The following is a 22,290-nucleotide window of genomic DNA, read 5'->3' on the forward strand; positions in this document are numbered from 1 at the left end:
TACTTAGTGATTGGAATAAGCCAGCTGATCATCTCTTGGCATAAATTCTGTGCTGGGGAAAGCTCCTCATCCCATGAGGGTGTACCCTGTGGGAAGCCAGGGGATGTGCCCAGAGGAAAGATGGGCATTAAACAAAAGATGAGGCATTGTCAGGTGTGTGTGTGCTGTAATTGAGGTGGCCAGTGCCATGTCACCAAGTGGTGACACAATATTGTGCCCTCCCTTTAAACACTGTCAGTGTCCAGCATCTTTATTTCTGCAGGTTTATGGCTGTGGAGGGTGCAAGATCTTACTGGCCTTTACCATCTTGGAGTTTTTCCTTTGCTGGCTATCCCCCTCTCCCTCCTCATCCTGTATTTTGGGATCATTCCCATTCCACTCTGGGTTTTGCCTCCTTGGTCCAGCCTGGGCAGTGCTGGGTGTGTCTGCAGTGGGACTGTCCTGTGAGCTTTCCTAAACCATGTGGCACTGGGGACCCCACTGAGCCTGCAGCACTCCCTTGCTCCCCAGTCTTTCCCTGAGATCTTCTGCCTGCCTGACTCTTATTTTTTTGCTGAGAGGTTTGTATCTTGCATTTGTGCTAACTTTCAGCTCAATCTGCAATTTGACTCATTTTAATATTGTTACTATCTCAAACCTACTCCTTGTCACATATTTGGGGAGTAGGCAGGAGACATCCAAGAATCTGAAGCCAAAAATAGGGAGAATGAGAGAAAATAAAATGATGACTTTCAAGCTCTTGTGACTCAAACCAGTCTAGCTGTGCAGCTGCAGGTATGGGGCACCCCTGGGGGACACCCCTGGCCATGGCACATCATGGACATCAGTCCCAGCCCCACTGCTGGGCTCCTGCTGCTCAAATCTGTGCCATGAAGTTCTCCTAAGCCTCAGCCCCTGCTGTGTCCTTCAGCCTGTTCACACTCTGCACATTGAGCAGCACTGGGGCTGTGGCTGCTTTAACTTCTTTTAGGATCATGTTTGATTAAGCCATGTGTTTGTTTTCAAAATCCTCCCCTGTTTCATGCTGGTTTTAACTACCACTCATTCTCAGAGCTGAACTGGTTTTAAATTCCCTTATTCCAGTCTGAGCTTTCCTGGTCCCAGAAGAGAAAACAGATTAGCCAAGGGCTGTTGTGGTATTGAGTTTCTCCTGTACTGCAGTGTTGTAATGCTTGAGTCAAAAGTTTCCAGGGAACAGCAGCTCAGTTAAATAATCCTGCTTCTGGAGGAGCTAAAGAAGACATTTTCCACTCAATCTCATGCATGATATTCTATGCAGAAACTAAAAAGCAGCATAAACTGACTTGAGAGGCAGCTTTTAGCTGACCATGACATCACTGCTGTGGACACTCAGCCAGACACTGAACCCACAGGTGCTGGGGTGGGCACAGAGCAGGGAACCAAACCTGATGGGCCCTCTTGCTCATCCCTGGTGAAGTTTACTGGCACAAAAACACCTTTTCCTGGGGAAATGGGGCACCCCAGGAGCAGGCAGTCCCTGCCATGCTCTGCACAGCGTGGGTGGGTTGGGAGGCTGAGGCTTCATCAGTGAGGAAAGGGCACGTGCAGGTGTCTTGCCTTGATCATTTCAATCACTGCAGCACCAGCTGGGTGCAATCAAACCAACCTCCCAGGGGCTGAACTGCCCTTGGAAGATGCAGCTGCTGGGCTGGGGCAGCCCAGCAAGCACAGATCATCCCCAGACTGAGGATGGCTCAGGGCTGTGGCTTCTGCTTCCAAAACCACCATGGAGGAGATGCTGATGTGCCTGGGCCTCACACAAGCTGCTCTTGGTGTATCCATGTCCCAGCAGCTCCTGGATCCAGCAGTGGCTCCTGCCCCAAGGGCTGCCTGTGCCTCCCTGCCCCTCCCTGCCTTCACTGGCCCTGCAGGAGCTGTTGTTTCCCCCCTGGAATCCCCACAGCTCCAAGGCTGGGGGTGGAAGGAGCGTGGTGGTTCCAACACAGAGCAGAGGGGCAATGCCCCACCAGTGCCTGCCATCAGCCCTTCAGAGCACTGTCCAGCATCCTGTGTTTGGCAGTGTCCAGCTGGGAGCCCAGGACACACCATTTCTCCTTTAAACCCTGTGAGTTTCCTGTTGCTGGAGAGGCACTTGATGCCCAAAGACACTCAAGGGTTTAATTATGCCCTATAACTCTGATGAGTTGTATCACCACTACTTTTAGCACTCTCACTTCTGCTATGAGCCCTGTGTCTCTCTCTTTTCAGCCTTTTATTTTCAGTTTCCTGTTGCTATTTCCTAAACTCGTCCACAGCACCAGGTGGGCAGCAGCTGGGGGGTATTTTTGTCTGCAGGCAGCACGGTGGGGACAGGACCTGCTGCTGTGGGGGACAGGCACAGTTTTGGCACAAGCAGAGCCCCATCCCAGGGCAGCAGCTGCACTGCAGGAAACCCATCCCTGGTGGGTCTGTGCCAGCTGCTCCCAGACACACTGAGGGTACAGCAATGGGCTGCTGTGTGTGTTTGGGGCTCTTGTTGTGTGCTTTGCAGCAGGTGTGTGAGCCTGGTGAGGTCTCAGCCACATCCCTGCTGCACATCTCACACCAAGGTGTGATCCCAGAGGTGAGGGAGCAGCAGGTGACAGGAACGTGGGTCACATACCTCAGATACCTCCCCTGTCCCTGTCAGCCCAGGGGGACCCTCCCTGGGCACCAGGGCCCTGGCAGGGACCCAGAGCTGGATGGGACAGAGGAGGAAACCTGGCCCTGGGGGAAATGCCAGGGCTGGGGAGGAGCACCCCGGGGCTCCTGGCTGCTGACAGGGGACAGAAATAGCCATGCACAGGTCCCTGGAGAGCAGGGACACAGCAGGGACATCCACAGGAATCCCTCTCCTGGAGAGTGACCCAGGCAGTGGCTGGCTGCCCCATCAGTGCTGCTTCTCCCAGCTGCTGCCTGCTGGGTTAGCAGCATCCCTCCATCCCCTCGGGGCAACCCCTTCCCTCTCTGCAGGCCAGGGGTTCACCTGGAGGCCATCAGAGGGATTTAAGCTTTTAGCAGAGGAGTGAAGAGGTTTTGGAGAGAACTAACCCAGCCCTGCTGCCCTGTGTGAACTGCTGGCTGTGAGTCTGGACCCAGGCTGGGGTTTCTGTCCTGTTATTTTATGGAATAACAAGGCATTTCCTGTAAAGCAGCAATCTGGAAATGCCATTGTCACAGGTCCTGGTGGGTGTCTGTGCTGATCCTGACCTGTGTGTGCAGCTCCAGGGCAGGTCTCCAGCCAGCACCAGGAGTGCCAGCAGTGCCTCACAGCTGGGTTTGGTGTAGGAACACATCACCACACTCATCTGGCCATAAAAACCAAGCCTGCAGCCCTGAACAAAACAAAGTCACAGCTAATGCTGAGCACAGGCAATCAGGATGTGAGCAGGTGAAAACACTGAGTCCCTCCAAACAGGGATGTGTTCCTGCAGGGGATGCTTCCCATGTCAGTGTAAATCCAGTGAAACAAGGGCTTGTAACAGTGAATGGGGCCATGGTTGGAGACAGACATGACCCTCCTGGTGGTTCATGGGACAAAAACTCTCTTTATTGTTCTGGACCCTCCTTAAACAGGGGGTTTGAATTTCCCAGGTGATTTGTAGCTGCCTTATGTCACTCATTTCCATGTCCAATGATACATCTGTACTTAGGGCTCATGGGTTCATGGCATGCCTGGTGCCTCACTGGGCACATGGCATTTGGATAAGGATATTGCTTTTATTCCCTTTTTCATGTGTCACATCTTTTATTTAATGTGTGCCTAAAACAGACCATGGAGTAAAATTCCCGAATATTGAGGTAGAGGAATAAGAATCTGAACTTTCTGATCCTCTGTCCTAATAAGCCTAATGATCATCCTGGTCCTAAGAAAGAGGGCAGCAATTTTGGAAACTGAAGGGCAGGTAAACCAATACCAGCAGGAACTGGCTTGCTTATATTTTCATTTTCAAGGGGGTTATGAAGGATTTGTTCCACAAGCATCCCCAGGCTGTCAGCTCCAGCAGCTGCCAGGTATTTAGCTGAGGGGTACCTAGGGAGGCAGAGTTCAGGAGAGCATTCATGCATGTGCCCACTGGAATGGCATCCAAAATCACGGATCTGAAACTTGTTTTCATTTGGAAAACACCCCAGCTCAGGAGATATGCTTTACTGGAGAAGAGACCTTCAGTGCTGAAGAGTTTTCTGCTCTTTTATCTTAATTTTATCTTGGGCAAGAGATTGCAGTCTTTTTTTCTATATCTGCCTCCTTGCATTTGTGAGTTAAAGTCTGAGGATTGGCTTTTGGGGTTTTTTTGGTAGTTTTTTGCCATCTGCATCCATCCATCCATCCATCCATCCATCCATCCATCCATCCATCCATCCATCCCTTACTTCATGTGTTTATTTAGTGTGAGTAACAGCAATGTATTTTTACTCAAACCCTCCTGGTGCTCCAGAATTGATTTTGCAGCTCAGGCCATGGGCCTCTGTGCAGATGAGCTGAAAGCAGCCCAGCCCCTGGCCATGGACACTGGGAATGGCTCAGATCTGGATTTACTCAGTTTTTGCATTTCTTTACCATCAGCCAAACCAAAACCTTGGATCCAGCTCCCCATGAATAGTGGCAAACTTTGGATCTGAGCTCCTGTAATAAGCAGTTGTTTGCCCTGGCTGGAGGATTATGACTCTGCAGGAAAAGATATTTCTAGGTATTACTCCTAAACAGAGAATGAGAGCTGAAAGAAGAACCTTGTCCAGCCATATCATGTGTCCAACTCTTTGGGTTACCAGGAGAAATGAATAACTAGAAAGAGACATTGAATGAGATAAATAACATTTAACTGGTGCTGTAATGACCCTCAGCAGTCTGCCTCTGTGGACACCCTGCAAATTAATCTTCATTGCCATTCTGTGTGAGAGCCTTAAAAAAGGCTGTGAGTTATTTGCCAAATCCCCTGAAACACAATTGGAATTAAACAACAAATTCCCAGTGGTGTCACTTGAAAAATCCCAGGCCTATCCCTACAGGGAGCTAGAGCTGCAGGTTAGGCACATCCTGAAAACCTTGGGTTTCTGTGTGTAGGATGGCTGTGTGCTGTGTCACCCAGCCCTGCAGACACCAGTTAGCAGTTCCTGGAGAGCTGAGAGGGTGTTACCCACCAGGAAAATTGAGGGTGTGCCACCACAGGGCCCCAGGTGTGTGCCTGCCCAAACCCCCAGAGAGCCTCAGACCAGTGGGTTCAGCCTCTTGCCCTGGTGTGACCACTCCACCACTGGACAGGGTTTGTGGCAGGTCTGAGCTTGGCACCCTTGTTGGAGCCCTGCTGGCAGCAGGAATCTGCCTGCCTTGTTCCTGGGGTTGAAACAGAAACCACAGCAAAGAGCCAAGAGTTTTCCAAAATAACTTTTGGGTTCACTGTTGGGGAATTCAGCTTAGGTGACGCTTGTAAAGAAATTCCCCTCATCTTGGTCTCTGGGCAGCATTCTGGCAGCTCAAAACTTTGGAAGAAGAAATGGGGGAGACATGTGGAACCACCCTGCTGTCTTTACTGCCTTAATTGGGGTATAAAGTACCAGGGAACTCAATCTCCTGGCTGTACACCTTCTCAGAGTGCAGCTAAGAGTGGAGCAAAGCAGTAAGAGTGGGGATCACCCTTCTCTGGAGAGCAGCACCTCTGCACACTCACCCTTGAGTCTGTTCAGCTTCCAGGCAGAAAAAAGCAGAAGCAGCTCTATCTCCCTTCCAGATGTGCACAGGCAACTGAAACAGAAACTAGGCCACAGCAAAGGATGCACAGAAGGCACATGACACTGCATCTGTGGTTGTTTTTAAGATCATCTCTTTATCCTTTTTTCATTAAAAAGCAAATGGCATTTCACATCTCATAAGCTCTCCCTTTGCAGGTCTCCAGCAACCCTTTGTGTGTTAATTGGATCATCCTCACGGTGTCTTTATGGAGAGGGGAAGCCCTACAATTCCCATTTTATAGGCAGATCAACCCTATCAAAGCAAACCACCCCATCCTGTGTCCCACCAGCCAGGAGCACACGTGGGTGAGCCCCAAAATCCCACAGGGGACTCTCTGTGGGGGGATGGCTCACTGGAAAGGCAGCACACTCTGCCCTGCTCAGTGCATGAGCCCTGGTGGGATCAGCTGGATGCATAGCAGTGATGTCCTTACAGGGAAGGTTTCCCCTTTTTCAAAGGAAAGTGGGAAGGGAGGGGCTGATTGATGGCATCCCTCTCCTGACATCCCAATCCCAGCCCTGATTCCTTCATCTGTCCTGAGATGGGCTGGGAGGAAGGGGGGGGAAGATGGTGAAGGCATCCATCAGAGTGGAGGGAACGTTTCCATGACTTGTAAATCTACCTTCGAGTTTGGAAAGGGCAGACTGAAACATGTTTGCAAATATTTGGCATTCACCAGCAAACTATGACTGCTTACTCATTCAGAAGGGGGAAAAAAAGAGCCATAAAATTAACAGACACGGACAAAACTCAAGAAGGTCTTCAAAGAGGATTCCCTAGATTTAAGCTCTGTCAGTGGGGCCACTTTCCCTGGATGAAGAAAAACACAATTTCCACCTGCTATGTCATGTTCAGACGTTGTGTGCCCAGGGTTTTGTGAAGATTAATTATGTTTGTGCCATATAGTAGAGTTTAACAGTTATCCATGGATTTCCAGGGAGAGAGGTTATTTCCTCAGGCATCGTCCTGGGCTCAGCTCAGTCCAGTAAATAACTTGACAACTCCCTTGGCTCCACTCCTTGGGCATTTCTTTAAGTGCAGCCTCGGAGCACACTGTTCTTAAATCAAAGCACAAAAATAACCAAACCAGTATCAAGTGAATTGTAGCAGCTGGAGGAATGGAGGTAATAAACAAAGTTAAAGCAGCCTGATAACAATATCCTGTTACCAAAGAAGAATAAGCATTACTCCCTAATGGGGAAATACAAAACCTTTCTAGAGAGAAGGCATTGATTTTCCAAGAAAGGAAGGGGAGAACAACCCAGAGATGTAATGCAGCACGTGTGGGCACCGAGGGGTAGAACGATGACCACACTGAGCAAGTATCTCATCTCCAGCAGCTCAGGCTGCCTGACCTTTAGCTGTGCTCAGGACTGTGTGTCTGTTTAGGATGTCATTAAACAAGGCAAGCTTCCTCCAGCACAGCAGTCATCTGAGTGCATTTGGGGAGTGAGATTCCAGACCAGCTACTCAACAGACTTGGAAAAGCCACATGCCAGAAATAAACCCAACACAAAATCTAGCCCTGGATAATAGCTCTTTACCCCTTGTTCAAGTTGGCAACCTGGTTTCCATGGCATGCCCAGTGCAAATCCCAGTGCTTGGGGTGCTGGAGAACTGAGGGTGGGATAGGAACATCTTCAAGGCAAATTGAGATTGGCTGGAATAGAATTGGGATCTCGGTAGTTGGGAGTGGATTTTATGTGATCACTGTCAGCTTTGTATGAGAGGGAGGGCGGGATGGGAGGGAGCTGCTGGTGTTCAGCCCAGGGTTTAGTGCTCTAAAGCCAGGGGTGGTGCTATGAGCATGTCTCTCACAGCTCTGGGAGGCATTTGAAAGCCACTCTGTGGAGCAGAATAATGAGTGTGAAGAATTGTAGGGTAGCTTGAAGACTGACGTTAATTACCCACTAATTTTCTAGCTGTGATCCATGAAACACTTGTTGCTGATCCCCAGACAGATGGCTAGTCACATAGGACGGGCTTCTCCTCTTTATTTCCATCTGCTATATTTCATTAAGACAGCTAAAAATAAAAATATCCCTAATGTTATTTTTCCAAGCAAGTTACTGCTACAGTGCCTTGATGCGACTGTGAATAGAAGAGTTTCCAAGAGACAAGATTTTCTTAATTAATTTGTGATCTGTGGCATGAAAAGTAACTGCAAATCCCTACATGGGATTCATCATGAGCACTACACTTCTAAGAGCTATTTATCTAGAAGAGTCAGTTCAAAACAATTTTTTTTCCTGGTATAAGAAAAGAGGCTGTGTCTCTTTTGAGCAGAAAAAAACTGCCATTTTTAGTCTCTAACCAGTTGTAGATGGTGCCTACGAAATGGAGATGTAATCAAGGAGATCCTCCAGGCATGAAATCTTCTTTCCCTCTGTGCAGTAGGAATATCTCCAGAAACAGCTTTTCTGCAAAGCTCTGAGCCTCTTGTCAGCCAGCACAGTGCCCAAAACCCCCCTTAGGGGGAATGCATTTTTGGGAGGTTGGTTGGTTCTGTCTTTCACGGATTTTTTGGCTGTAGCTGAAGTGTCTTTGTGAGTGGGGAATCTGGGTTCTTGCACACATGGCTCTAACAATTTAAGAGTGTCATTCCTGATGTATTGAAGTGTTTCCTGAGAAGTTATGGTCCCTTCCACCCAGATGGCAATTTACTTATTTTCTAAATGGGACAAAAGCTTGAACCATTTCTTTCTAGTCCTTCCATGCCTTTTCCACAATTTCTTTCAGAGGGACAGAAGCTCTCCCCTGTTTCATGGAGAAGAAGTTTCAGTGCATTTTAGCACAAGGAACTGTGAGGTGGCCCAAAAGGAGCACAAACAGAGAGAACAGGCAGTCCAGCAGCAGAAACTTGGTGTGTTGAGGAGCTCCAGGGACTCAGCTAATACTTGGTCTGCAGAACTGTGGATGAAATCTGGGGCTGGTATCTTAGACCTGGGTTATTTTTATTCTCAACTACACAAGCCATTGCCCTAGACCTTCTGAATGGTTACCACAGATATTTATGTGGGTTGAAGAGCACTATAACTTTGCCCTTTCAGAGTTTTCAAGGTCTGAAGCCAGTGTGCTATTTTGGAGCCCACAACCCAAATCACCACTCCTGCTCCCTGCCAGCAGCACAGAATCTTTGTTCTCACCCCTTCTTCATTCTGAGCAATTTCCTCACCCTCCTGGCAACATTCCCACGAGGAAATTCCTCCTCCCCAGCCACAGCCAGAGGGCCAGTCACACAATCCTTGCTCCTCTTGCTCAGTTTCCCCATTGCTGGGGCTCTCTCTGCTCACCCAGCCCATCACCCCAGAGAACCTTTGGCTCCATTCATGTGCCTGCTCTTTCTCCTCCACGAGCAGCTATTTGAGTTCCACCCTAAGAGCACACTGACTTAGGCCCCAGTTTAGGAAAGAATTTTATCACATGCTCAAGTGTGGTTGACTTAGCCCTTCAGTCTATTTTTAGCTTATCAGAGCCCTGTCCCCTTAGCTCAGCTGTGGGTGAGCAGAGAGCAGCGTGCCTGGAGGTGAGCAGCAGCTCAGATAAGCACAGTGCTGGGCTGGCCTCCCTCCAGCCATGGCTTCTAAGGCCTCATTACGTGCCCAGCACAATGCAGAGGTGGTGACACACTGCAGATTGCTGGGTGCCCCCACCCAATGAGCTCTGCGTGCTCATTGAACTCTGTGCAGTCTGTGCCAGGCTCTGACTTTGCCTGGGATGTTGGGAGTCCTCAGTAAGGACTTCAGGGTTAATATTCAGTATCTTCAGAGCAGAGAATGTGGTTAAAGTGGGCAAAACACAGTGATTACCTCCAGTTTAGGCAAAAAGTAATCCAGTAGTACTACAGGGTTTTTTTCTGTTTTATTCTGCTTAAACCACAGTGAAGCTGGACACAGGAGCACCTCACTTTCCTGTAGGGCCTCATCAGAACTGAATGAAGCTGAATGACAATGGCCAAAGACACCATGGGTATCACTGAGCCACTGAGGACATTCACCTTCACAGTCTGACACTTAATTCAGCTCACATAAAAATTCCAGTGGTGAAGGGTGGAGAAAATTGAATGCTGAATGAAGACTTTTGTTTTCCTGAACAGAGCTGAAATGAAGAAGAAGGTGGGTGGTGAAGATCAGATTTCTCCTATAGGTCAGAAGTTCAGTGTATCATAGGATTTCATGTCATGGGGCTGCTCTGCTCCTAATTGCATCCAGCCAGGACTCTGCACATCACTGAGCTTTTACTCTGGGCTCCCTCCATAAGATATATACTGCAGTCAGAGTAGTTACTAAATAATTCTAAATGTATTTTGAAGAGTGAATCATTACCTTTCAATTCTACAACACAGCAGAAGATAAAATTAGTTGCTGGCTTGCATTCATATAAAATATAAAAACAGACACTTAACTGGATTGTTGCTACAGCAAGTTTATTTTGTACAAATTTACAACAAATATTAAGCTACAAGCCTCTGGTAGCTGTGATCTTGGATTCAAAGGTATCTGGGACCTTGCAGGGATAGAAGAACCAAAACTCTGTGAAATGTGGCCTGGGGTCCATGGCTGACCCTGTGGAGGGTGGATGAGGGAGGGGAGCTGAGCTGGGTTTGTTCAGAGGTGATAGGGGGATCTGAGCCAGCAGCACTCCTCACACAGGTCCTGAGTGATCCCACTTCATAACTGCATCAATTGTTTATGCATCCTGGGGAGAGAAACTATAGCCACATCTCAAGCTGAAAAAAAGAACCAAAAAACCGATCCCAAAAAGCCACAACAGCTTAGCACTTAGCTGATGTCTGACTTTGTGAACAACTGAAGTTCAACAGGGATACCCATGGTAGACCAGCATGACCTCCTATGGACATCTGTTCATCTGCAGCATAAAATGAGACTGAGGGAGTGTGTGAACCCTTATGCAAAGATATTGTGGGGCAGTGGCTGAGAATCAGGTGGGGATCTCACCTTCACCCAGCAGCTAATGGAGGCTGACCAGTGCTAAGCCAGCTTTCCATGGTGCCTCCCAAGGAGGTTTTACCCTTCCTCCACCCAGCACAGACCCTGCTGGCCTGCTGTGGGTTCTCTCCTTACTAACTCATCTCCCAAACAATTTCATACTGACAAAAAGGCTTTTGCAGGTTTCAGCACACTCTGGTTTCCCATGGGAGGTTCTGCTGGTGCTGTGGGACAGCTTGGGTGCAGCCTGGGAGAGCAGAGCCAGCCAAGGGCAGCAGGGCTGCACAGAAAACACTTCAGTGCTCTGAATTTCTCTGAAAGCCAAGAAACCTGAAACTGCAGAGGCAACTCAGACTTCCTCTGCCATGGAGTCGAGGCAGGCTAATTTTAGTCACCATGCACTATGCAAATCATCATTCTGGAGCTGAGTTTATTTTTTAAAGTGCTGACTGCCAAACTTGCTGCAGGGCACAGACTCTTCATATGGGTCTTAAAGAGGTTTGAAACCTCTTCAGAGGTTTCAGTCAGTGGTGCTGCATTTCAGATGGAGGGGGTGGCTCAGAGGGGCCCTGTGAGAAAAGCAAACTTGCAATAGGAAAGGTCTAGGTGACTAGTTTAGATGATATACTGATTTTTTAGCTGGCCAGAATTAGCTGTAGGTGGGGTTTTCTGAGTCTATTTTTGATCCTATATATAATTTTTCTTATTCCCCTCATGAGCTCACACCATGGGCCTGCAAGAGATGCTGGGAGTGCTGCACCTGCATCACACTCAGGGGCTGCACACAAGGGAAGCAGATCACTCCTGGGTTTGAGATTTACTCTCTAAATATTTGGCACAATCACAGAGTTCACTTTTAAATGGGATTGATCTGACTTCCTAGGGAAGAAGGAATTCTTTAAACCATTGCTATTAGGCTGTGATTCATGGCACTCATTTGAAAGGAGAGGCAGACATGGGGACCATGAAGCAGCAAGGCAGGGCACCCTTCCAGGGAGCCCAGGCTTCATCATGGACAGTAAATTCTTACATTTCTCTTCAATATTAAAAAAGATTTAGCATGCAGACTTTCATCTGATAACTTTCACAATGTCTCTATCACAAGTCATGCTATGGCTGAATTGTTCTTTATGTTTAAATGAAACAATTCTCCATTATTTCTTATCAACTTACCATGGAGACCTTCAGGACTTTTCCTTTCTCAGCTTTGAGAATAACCACTTCCAGGTTTGAGGTCTTGCCCATAACCTTCAAGGCATTCATCCATCCAAGGGTCTGCATGGACCTGAGTGCAGGAGGGCACCTGGAATCCTGAACTCAAAATTACATGGGACAGTAAAATCAGGAGCTTGTTTTCCATGTGAAACTGTGAAACTTCTGTTTTCTGCAGCTGATCTTCGGTCTAAGGGCTTTGGATGTGGGGCTCAGGCCCTAGAGAGTGGTCCAAGGAGAATTTCTCCTTGGAATTTGCTCTGGGTTTTAGGCAGGACTAAGAGGAACAAAAGGTGCATGGAAAAAGCTAATTTAGATACAGAAGATGTGAAACACCCAATTGCATTTAGGACATGGGAAGGGCTACACTGAATTCCTCTGGATGCAGGGAGCTGCAGCATTGTGCATTTATTTCCTGATTTTGCAGGAGTCCAGCAATGCTCAAAGACACTACCAAGATTAAAATAAGTAACTGCAGGACTTTGTATACAACATGTAGCAGCTCCCCAGCCATTGGAAGGGTGGCATTGAGGAAAAATATATTTTCCATTATAAAAGCCTAAAACAATCCAACAATTCCAAAAATCCTAACAATTCAAAATCCTAAAACAATCCCATTCCCTTGGGAGGACTCAAGGAGCTGGTGGGGGCTGAATGGCAGTGGCTCTGTGCTGCCAGCCCAGGCCATGCAGAAGGAAATAATTCACATCTTCCCAAAAATGTATCTTCCATGATAGTGGAGCCAAGCCCCAAATCAAAGAGCAGGCAGCAATAAAGAGCCTGTGCTGAGAGGAATGGTGTGTCTGTGCTGTTGTTCCAGGGGGATGAGCAGACCCCTCCCCTCCCAGCATGGCTGTGCTCTATTTTTGTACATTTTCTGTGTCATTTCATCACCCCTCAGCTTCATATTAAATCTGACCTTTCCACTGCACTTGACTGGGGAAAGGTAATCACCTGCTTTGCTTTCTTCAGGGTTATACATCACTGTGTGTGACAGGTAGATAAGTGTACCTGGAAAATATGGTTGCATGTGAGACTAGGCAGGAAAAAATATCTGTGAGCAGGTCAGGATCCACTTGAAGACCTGCCAGACCTGCCTGAGTGCAAATATATTTTTCAAGCTGGATGTTTAACTCTTAACTGGCTCCTGTGAAAAGTCAACAATTGCAGAAAATCTTCTTTTGCTTTGAACAGTGGAGAGACTCTCCAGTCCCCACTTGCATAGCCCTGAGTGAGCATGAGGAAAGATGGTTCTGTTGCAAAGAGCTGGGAAGTCAGGAAGGAAGAAAAGGAATATTTCAAGTCTCATGCAGTGGCTGGAGATGGATCTAAATGCATCATTGTGCAGCTCATGGTCTGGAACTGAGGCTGTGACTTGCACAAAATAAACATCACCCAAAGGAGCTAAATACCTAAGTGCATCCTCAAGCAGCAGGGGAATATTCCCTGGGGATAGCAATAACCTCACACAAACAGCTCTGTTAGAGCATTCTTACAGAAATCCAGAGATCTCTTCTAATTAGTGCAACTATAAAAGATATTCAGCTAGTGTGGATTTGATTTGTTGTGTACTGAAGATAAAACCAAGTCCATACAGCTGCACCATCCAACAAAAACAAAAGCAGTTTAGCTAAAGTTGGTTTGAAAATACTCATTAATTAGGCAAGGTAAATTTGTATATATGTGGGCTTGCTAACACTCTTTCCCCCCTCTTCCTACCTAAATGAGACTAATTATTTCTCTAATTATGATGTAATTATGTAGCCTTGGGACCATTGATTACAGATGCACTCCCTGTCTTGCTGTTCTGCCTGAATCCAAGCAGAAGAGAGGGATGCTCCTCTGGGATGTGCTGCTACTCCTTTTGGCTGCAGCCTTGACCTTAAGAAAGAGGAACAGAAAAAATTGAGTAAGCTGAGCTGTTTATAGCTGAACTAATTATTTTGATGTGCTATGACAGCAGGGTCATAATCTGTTTTCTCTTCACTCAATTAATGGCAATGGAAGAAGCTTTCAGTACCCTTTAGTGTTTGTTGGCTGCAATACAAACCTTTTCTGAATGTCTCAAGATGAGGGATTTTGAAACACAGGAACAGGGAGCATGAGGTGTGTTGTGTTTCTGGCTGACTTGAGTAGCACTGAGGAGTGAAAGGGGGGTGCTGCTGTGGAAGAAAAAATCCACAGTTTGGAGGGAAGGTGGCAGACAGCAAATCTGTGTGAACCCCTGTGTAAAATTCTACAAAGCTCCAGTGGCTTCTCATAAGGTGCTGGGTGGCCCCATGGAGTTGGAAATGCAAAACTTCACTATTCCCAAGTGGGGAAACTGAGGCAGAGTGCTTAACCTGGCAAAGGTTGCAAGGCAGGGTGATGGCCAGGGAGTGCCAGTCTCGGGGCATGGTCTCAGGGGACATTCAGGGAAGGTGGACTCACACTCACATGTGTTTTTCCCTGTCCCCTTCCTGACACTGTGCTGTTCCTGTGCACAAATTCTGCTAGGGGTGACCTGCTGGGCTGCAAATAAACTGGGAAAGGTGGAGGGGACAGAGGGGGATGTCTTGGCTGTATTTTTTTCTTGCCCATTACTGAAGATTTCAGCAGTAAAAACCTCCCCCTGAGCACTGTGATGTGTTTTCTAGGTCTCTGAGGAAGTTGTTAATAAAAGCTGTTGCTGCTCTCTGTTTTTTGAGCAGGACAGGATAGAATTTTTCTTGTTTTAAGTTTTTGAATTAAAAAAAAAATAAAAAATACATGGAGCGATTAATTATATTTAATCAAGTTTTTCTGAGTTATTTCTGGTAGAAAAGCACTGTTGAACCTCAGGTCCTCCTCCCCCTCCAAGGTTTATAAAATATCTTTTCTTCCCTGCTCCTCTCCACGCTCTGGGTGTTCCACAGTCCCTCTCTGTGACCACAGAGCTCCTGCCAGAGGGTTTGCTGTGTTTCCAAGGCTGCTCCTCTGTGGCAAGAGAGGAGGAAAAATATCCGCTCTCCCCTCCCTTTACAGCTTTGATTGGGTCCCTGAAATCTGTGCACTTCTCAGATTGCTTGTGGTGACCTTTAAGGCTCTCAGAAAGCAGGTGCTGTTTGTGAAGCCCTTCTGTGACTGTTGCTTTGTTTCCCTTTGATTTATCCTTTTTAAACTCCCGGGTCAGGCAGTTGCAGGTACAGTGCAATATTCATAAGAGGCTGATTAATGCAGGCACAAGGCTGTGCAGCAGGATTACAGGGTACTGTATGTTATGTGCAGCTTTAATTTCTTTTTATGACCGAAGGACACAGCCAGAGTTTCTCAAATAAGGAATTTATGAGAGCCTCATTCATGCAGGGTTTAAAGGGCCCCTGTCTCTGTGCCCTGCTCAGATGGGGAGATTTGGGGAGATGGGGTGAGCAGTCTGTGCAGCCTCTGCCAGTGAACAAAACTGCATAAAAAACACTCAGAGCAGTCAGTTGGGCACTGAAATGGCCTCTGCACACAGAGCCCAGGCACTTCTCTGAGTTATGGAAAAACAAATTCTGTGAAATACTTGAGTCAAAAATCTTCCAAGAAGGCATTTTCTGTGCAGTTCAGTGCCAGAGGTTAACTTCAGGGCTTCTAAAGCCTGTGACAGTGCAAACCAAGTAACAGAGGGTATTATTTGTGTTAAGGACAGACATTTGCTCCCCTCAGCCTCCTGTCCTGTGCACCCGTAGACACTTTGCTCCTCTTCTGGCTTAATTTTGCACTTTGTATCTTACCTGCAAGTCCTTTCTTCTCAGAAGAAGCCTCTCTGCTCACCTGATGAACAGGGTTTGTGTGTACCCAGTAGCTCACCAGGCATTGTTATTCACCTGGAATTTGCATTGGAGATTATCAAACAGCCTGGCATAAAAATTCAAGATATTAAATGCAGTGACATGGCCTGGGAACAGAAGGTGCATGTCTGATGTGGTGAGTTACCCATCCCTCCCTTGCTTGGAGTGTTACACATCCCATTACATGTGCTTGCATGCCACAGGGCTATTTTGGGGAGAGAGATGATTCTTTGGAAAGGCACTGAAGTTTTTGCAGTGGAACTGGAGTTGTTGGTATATTCAGAAACCTGTCAGTGGCTTCCTGATGGGAGATGCCCCTGGCAGCCTGTGACTGTCTCCAGCTCCCTGTGGGAGGATGAAGGGGACCTGCTCCAGCCTTCACAAGCACAGGGGAGTCATTTCCAAGGCTGGTGTCTCAACAAGGCTCCTTCTTTTCATGGTGTTTCAGACTGTCAGTGCCTGTGCTGGCAGCCAGCTCCTGCTCCTCCTCTCACAGATGTTGCAACCACCTCTGAGCCCAGCCTGGACAACTGCAAAAAGCCTTACCCATCTTCAGCTTCTATTTCTGCAGAAGGGGAGCTTTTCTCTCCATCTTCCCTGCCTGCCATGCCATCCAGGAAAACAAAGAGGCAGTGCTCACATCTGCTCTTTCCCCTCCCACGCACGGCTCCTTCTCGCTCCCCATTAAACCCTTCCCACGCAGCGGCGTAGGCAGATCCTTCGTGTACATCTTGGAGTACAATTTTTCTCCCCCCTCCCCATCCCTTGGGAGCAACATTTGCAAGAAGTGAGGGTTTATTTTTGTTCTTTGCTGAGACTTTTTTGGTTAGCAGGCTCCTGGTTCTCCCGGTGCAGCTCCTCAGCCTGGGCTGTGCAGTGGGGCCAGTGGATGCTCCTGGAGACTCTGTGTGGGGGTGGGAAGGGATGCAGGAGGGATGGAGAACATTCCAATTGCTAAGCCATGCTCAGGTGCATTTGCTTCTACCAGGAGGGGTTACTAAGGAAACAAGGAGATAAAATTTCTGGGAAAAACACACAGACATTCCTAACGAGCAACAAGCGCTGTACACGTCCTTCAGCTTGGAAGTTTGGGGTCTGCTATTTGCTCCCCTGTAATTTTGAGGGTCTGATTTTTGAACCTGCCTTCACCCTCCTGTCCCTGGCTTGTTCCTGGGGCAGTTGCAGGGTGCTGAGCCTCCACCACGAAACACATAAGCTCTGAGTCACTTCTGCTTCTGGCAAAGGGAATGGGAGAATCCATCTGGGCTCGTTCCATCCTGGAAAACTTGACATGTTTTGCAATTTGCATTTGGTTTTGTTTCTTTTTCTCTTCTCCTCCAATGAGAGCAGGCTGGCTTCTCCTGGAGCTGGCATGGCTTTTTGTGACAACAGGAAAAAAACCCATCAAAATAAATTTTGCTGGAAAGTTTAATCTGAGAGATTCAAAGCTGAACAAAGGTGCTGCTGTGCAGGGAGCTCTGCAGAAGATGTTTGGCTGTTTCCCACAGCCCCATTCAATCCCCAATTGTTGCCAATTATCAGGTTATGTGTACCTTGCATTGTTCCTGAGGCTTTTATGGAGGAGAAAGTTCTGCAGGAAATTGCCTGAAGGGTACAGACTCGCTGTTCTGGTCTCTGCACAGCTCAGGGCATGTGAGCTGGTTTGTGATGCTGGGCCTTGGCTTGTGCAGGCAGGACTGGACAGCAGAAACCTGCAACTCCACCAAGACTTGCCAGTCAATGGAAACGAGTGATTTACTGCAGCAGAAATAGCAATTATCTTTGGAAATGAAACAAGATGATTAATTGCATCACAAGATGCAATCTCAAGAGCACCTACTTCATAACATCAGAACAGAAAGGGTTTTAGATCTAGTGTTACTCTAGAAGGGGGAAAATGCTTTTCAAGTCAAGTAATCAGATCCAAACACTGAAAACAATTCAGAAAATGCTGTAAAAAGAGCATGAATAGGAGGGACATCATTAAAAAAGAACATTTCAAAGGGATTTATAATCCCCAAGGGAAGTTCTCCAGTATAGAAGCAAAGAAGAATAATTATTTATTTTTAAATTTTAATTGTGTTTCCTGAATAGTGTGTTTAGTTTGGGGGGATGTGACACCATTGTGTATTCTCCCACCATTCAGAAAGTATAATTCAAGTTATCACAATGAACACTTGCTCATTAAAAAAAAGTAATCTAAGCTTGCAAACCTGATGGGTTTTGCAGCATGATTAACTTGGTGGCTTCCAGAGTGTTTAACTCAAACAAAGAGTAAGTTCAAAGAGAATAGTTCAGTTTATCTTAACTATTTAATTTTATTTTCCCGTGAACACAGAAAATTACAAGTGACAGTTTATGTGGTTTTGATAGATTTATAATGCCATTAGATTGCACTGAGGCCATACATATTTCTTTTAGGCTTTGCTATCAAGAAATTTAAGATGCCAGTTCATTGGAATTTAATTCCAGAAGAAAGGAAGGGAGTTGTTTTATGTATTAGCTATTCTTGCTAAGCCTTGTGTGCCAATGGCAGTGGGCATGGGGAGAAAGTGGAGACTCTGGTAGCAACATATTTATTTTGCAGCAGGGAAGAGAAATGTGGAATTTGTTTTATCTGCATGGGAGGGTCTGTATTGTAAGCAGTGACAAATATGGCTTGTCCAGCTCTGATTTCTAGAGATAGAAAAGGTGTGTGTGAAGCAGATCAGCTCCTTCTAGAGGGATCAGTGCTTTTCCTATGAGAAATAACAGATTTTCCCCTGGCACTGAAGTGCTGCTCCATCCAACCAGACACGCAGGGCTGACCCAGAGCTGAAATCCATGAAAAGTCCCCATGGCAGCTGCAGCTTTGCTTACTCTTGAGAGGAATAAACTGCTTTACACCACTGTACTTACCCAAGGGGTTGCACTTCAGGGCTTGTTTCAAGCAGAGAATTCCCAGGGCAGCTCCCTGGGGGTGTGATGGGGTTACCCCTCCTGGAAATACAGAAGTGGCCATGGCACTCTGACAGCTGAGTTTGTCCTCACTGTGGTTTTGGGACAGTGCTGCTACCAAGGACAATAGGGGAAAACAAAGGAAGTTTTTTGATTGGAAGTTTCAGAGCTTGTTTTAGTATCCTACATATTGACTTTTGGAAGCATTTTTAAATTACCTGAAATGCAGTTTGCACACTATTTCCAGCAGTCACAGTCTGATCTGGGATATCACTATTTTGCACTTTTTAATAATGATGCAAAATCCCTAAAGTGAGGGTTACACTGAATAGTGGTTTGGATTAAATTATTTTGTCTGGTTTCTGTAATATTATTAATATTATGGAGCTGTTTTAAAACCAGAACAGTTTATCAGGCAAGCATGGTCACAGCTTCCAATTTAGTAGATCTTTCATTATCTACATGGGAAGGGGGAAAAAGGGACAATATTTTCCTAAATATTTTCCTAAATATTGCTGCCTGATACCTGATCTCTGGGCAGGCATGGCTGAGCTGAGCTTGCTCTGCCTTGGCACCAGCACAAACTTCTCTGGACTAGCAGATCTCATGGGTTCACAGGGTGGTCAGGAAGAGCCAACAGTGAAATATTTTTGGGATGAGCTGGGATTCCCTCTGAGATCCCAAATAGCACAGGCAGTGTTGCTATTTAAAACTAATTTGACACTCCAAAGCACAAACCCATTCAGCCCCCCCCCCCAGCTACATTTAATTTCTGCCTAAATTTCTACCTACCATTCCACGTCTACCCAAACTTTGCTGGTTTGTATGAAGACATCTGAGAATGTGCAAACCCCTTTATCAAAGCTTTTCCATGAACCCCCTCCTTTTTCCAGGAAAAGTCTCCTGGCAAACCACCCCGAGGGCGCTGACGCCAAATCCAACTGAGCTGTGGTCAGCTGGGATGGAAGCCCAAAACCCCCAGGGGTGCCAGTCTGGGACAGAGCAGTGACTGTGATAAGTTTGGACTTGCACAGAGCTGGTTTGACAGGGCTGAGACATGAAGGTCAGGGAGAAAGGGAATATGGGGTTATTTATACCTGGGGTGCTCGTGGCTGAGCAGCAATGTTTGATCCTGGATGGAGCCCTCAGCACCCAGGAACACGCAGCCTGGCACACAGTGTGTCTGCTGCCAGCAGGTTTTCTCCAAAATAACCCCCTTTGGGGCTGGGCTGAAGGGCAAATGTGTGAGGCTGAATTTGCCTGGCTTGGTGGCAGGAGCTGGGGGCAAAATCCAACACAATTCAGGTGCCTGCAGCTGAAGCATCTCTCATCTATGTGCAAATGCTGGACTGGCACAAGGCAAAGTTTCTTTTTTTAAAGCCCAGTCCTGGTTTGTGTAGTTTAATGATTTCCTCAGATATCTTTTTAGTTATTTATTTCCACTCTCTAAAGGCTCTTCACTCTTAAACATTTTTAATGGTATTTTCTGAGCGTGTTCTCAAATTAAATGTTGCTGAAAGCTGCCTTGCTTAAGAGGATGGGAGTTTGCAGAGCACTTGGGCCTGATTCAGCAAAAGCATTTGATTATCTTCAGTTTAATTTTACAAAGTAGTTAAGCACATGCCTACAGCAAGGTATGTCCTTAAGTCCACCTCTGCTCAGCAGAGTGTTTAAACACGTGCTTTGCTTTAACCCAGGGACAAGGGAGTTTGAGCATATGCTTAAATATTCCTCAAACCTGGAACCTGAGCAGTTCTGGCAGATGATTTCCCTCCTGCCTTTCTAGAACTGGTGGATCTGTCACACTGCTAAAAACACTGAAAGAAACTAAACACTATAATATGCTATTTCTGGTAGAAGCAAGAGCAGCTCCTCCCCAGTTTGGGGCTGGAGGGACTTTTGTCAGGGCAGGGAAGGGGGTGATGCTCTGCAGGGAGTGAAGCTTTGTGGCTGTGCTGGTGTCTTGCTCTATATTTGGATGTTGTACAGGCACAGTGCAGGGCCCTGCCTGAAGCCCGTGGGTGTTGCTGAAATACAGATAATAAATGGCTTGTGTGATGTGACAGAAGTCACTTTGCTGAGTACATCCAAGGCCTGTTGCCTTTCCTGGATGTTCTGGCTGTGATGGGAGTTCTCCTGCACCCTTTCTGCTCTAAGGCTTCAAGTGTGTTGGTGTATTTAAGACTGGACCTCACTGAAGGGAAAGCTGAGCCCAGAGTTCAGGGTTGGGTTTGGCACTTTGTCAAAATCGTCAGCAGAGATGGTCTGAGGTTGAGTTTAACAGGCTGGGATCAGCAGGGCTTCCCCCAGGATCACCTGTTTGGTTCATGTGCTGAGTTTCTCTGAAACCTGGGAGATTGACAGCTTTGACTCTGAAATCAAATTATCCTGGAAAGCAGAAAGGCTCCTTGGCTGAGCCAGAACACAGCATTTTCTGGGATTCAGCAACTGCCTTAACTCACAGCTTTGCTAATCCAAATTTGGAAGAAGTGCCATTTGGATTTTTGAGCCAGTGGTTCACTGTGGTGCTGTGGTTCTGCAGCTGCCACAAACACAGGACCAGTGCAGAAGGGGTGGCTCCATCCTGTGTGTTGCTGCCTGCTCCATGTGAGCAGGCACACATCAGCTGTGGCTAAATAAAGACCTTCATTCTGTATTCAAAATAAAAAAATATCTTTAAGAACAGTGAGCACAGCACCAGTCCCAAGTGTTCTCTCCACTGCTCTCTCCAGTGTGACAGGTGCTGCCTCTCATCCTGCACTCAGAAACCAAAGGAATGATGAAACACAACTGTCACAGCAGCACTTTGGGTTCACTTGCTGGTGATTTGGGTAAAAGTTTCATTTTCCAACATAAGGAGCCTCCTCATTCCCACTAATAAAACAAGCAGTTGATCACATAGCTCCAGCACCAGGGGAAGGACTGGGAAGGAAGAGCAACTGGATAAAAAAAAATTGGTGACAGCTTTCAGATGGGGATGATCCAAGTACCACGAGAAAGATCAGATCTATCCCAGCTGTCCAGCTGAAGCTCATCCTTTGGATGGGACAAAGCAGAAGTCTGGATCCAGAGCTCTTGATGCAGCTCCCTTCTTCTGGTCCCCTCTGTATGCCTTGCAAAGCTCTATCAGTACAGACTCTGCTTACTTTTCCCAAGGCACAGGGGAGATCTAACAAGCCCTCCTTTTTTTTTTTTTTTTTTTTTTTTTTGTATTTCAGAATATATCCCTTCCCTGCAAAGCTCTTGACTATTCCTATCTTCTTAAAAAGTCTTTTAAAAAAAAAAAAAAAAAGTTGTTTGTGGTGCTAATGGTATGGAATGAGCTAAAGCTTTATGCCATTTTTAGCACTTTTGGAACAGAGAGAATTGGAGGATCTGAAAATATATGCTTAATCGCCCCCAGGAAAGACTGCCATAATATTTTGGGTTGCATAAGCAAACTAAATTGGATATCTGGAATCTATTCAAGACCTTTTGATCAGAGAGCTTTACAAGTGCAGAAAAGTAAAAACACAGACAGATGGGGATTAGAGTTGAGCATCAGGAGAATAATTTCCTCTTTTAATTTCAGTTCTGCCAACATATAAAAAGCATTAACAATCCAGTTACGTAACGTGCGTCAGAGCCTGGCTGGACAGGGCAGGAATTCTCGCTGTAATTAAGTCATTAC

This window comes from Oenanthe melanoleuca, chromosome 18 (genome assembly GCF_029582105.1).
Source record: "Oenanthe melanoleuca isolate GR-GAL-2019-014 chromosome 18, OMel1.0, whole genome shotgun sequence".
Taxonomy (NCBI): domain Eukaryota; kingdom Metazoa; phylum Chordata; class Aves; order Passeriformes; family Muscicapidae; genus Oenanthe; species Oenanthe melanoleuca.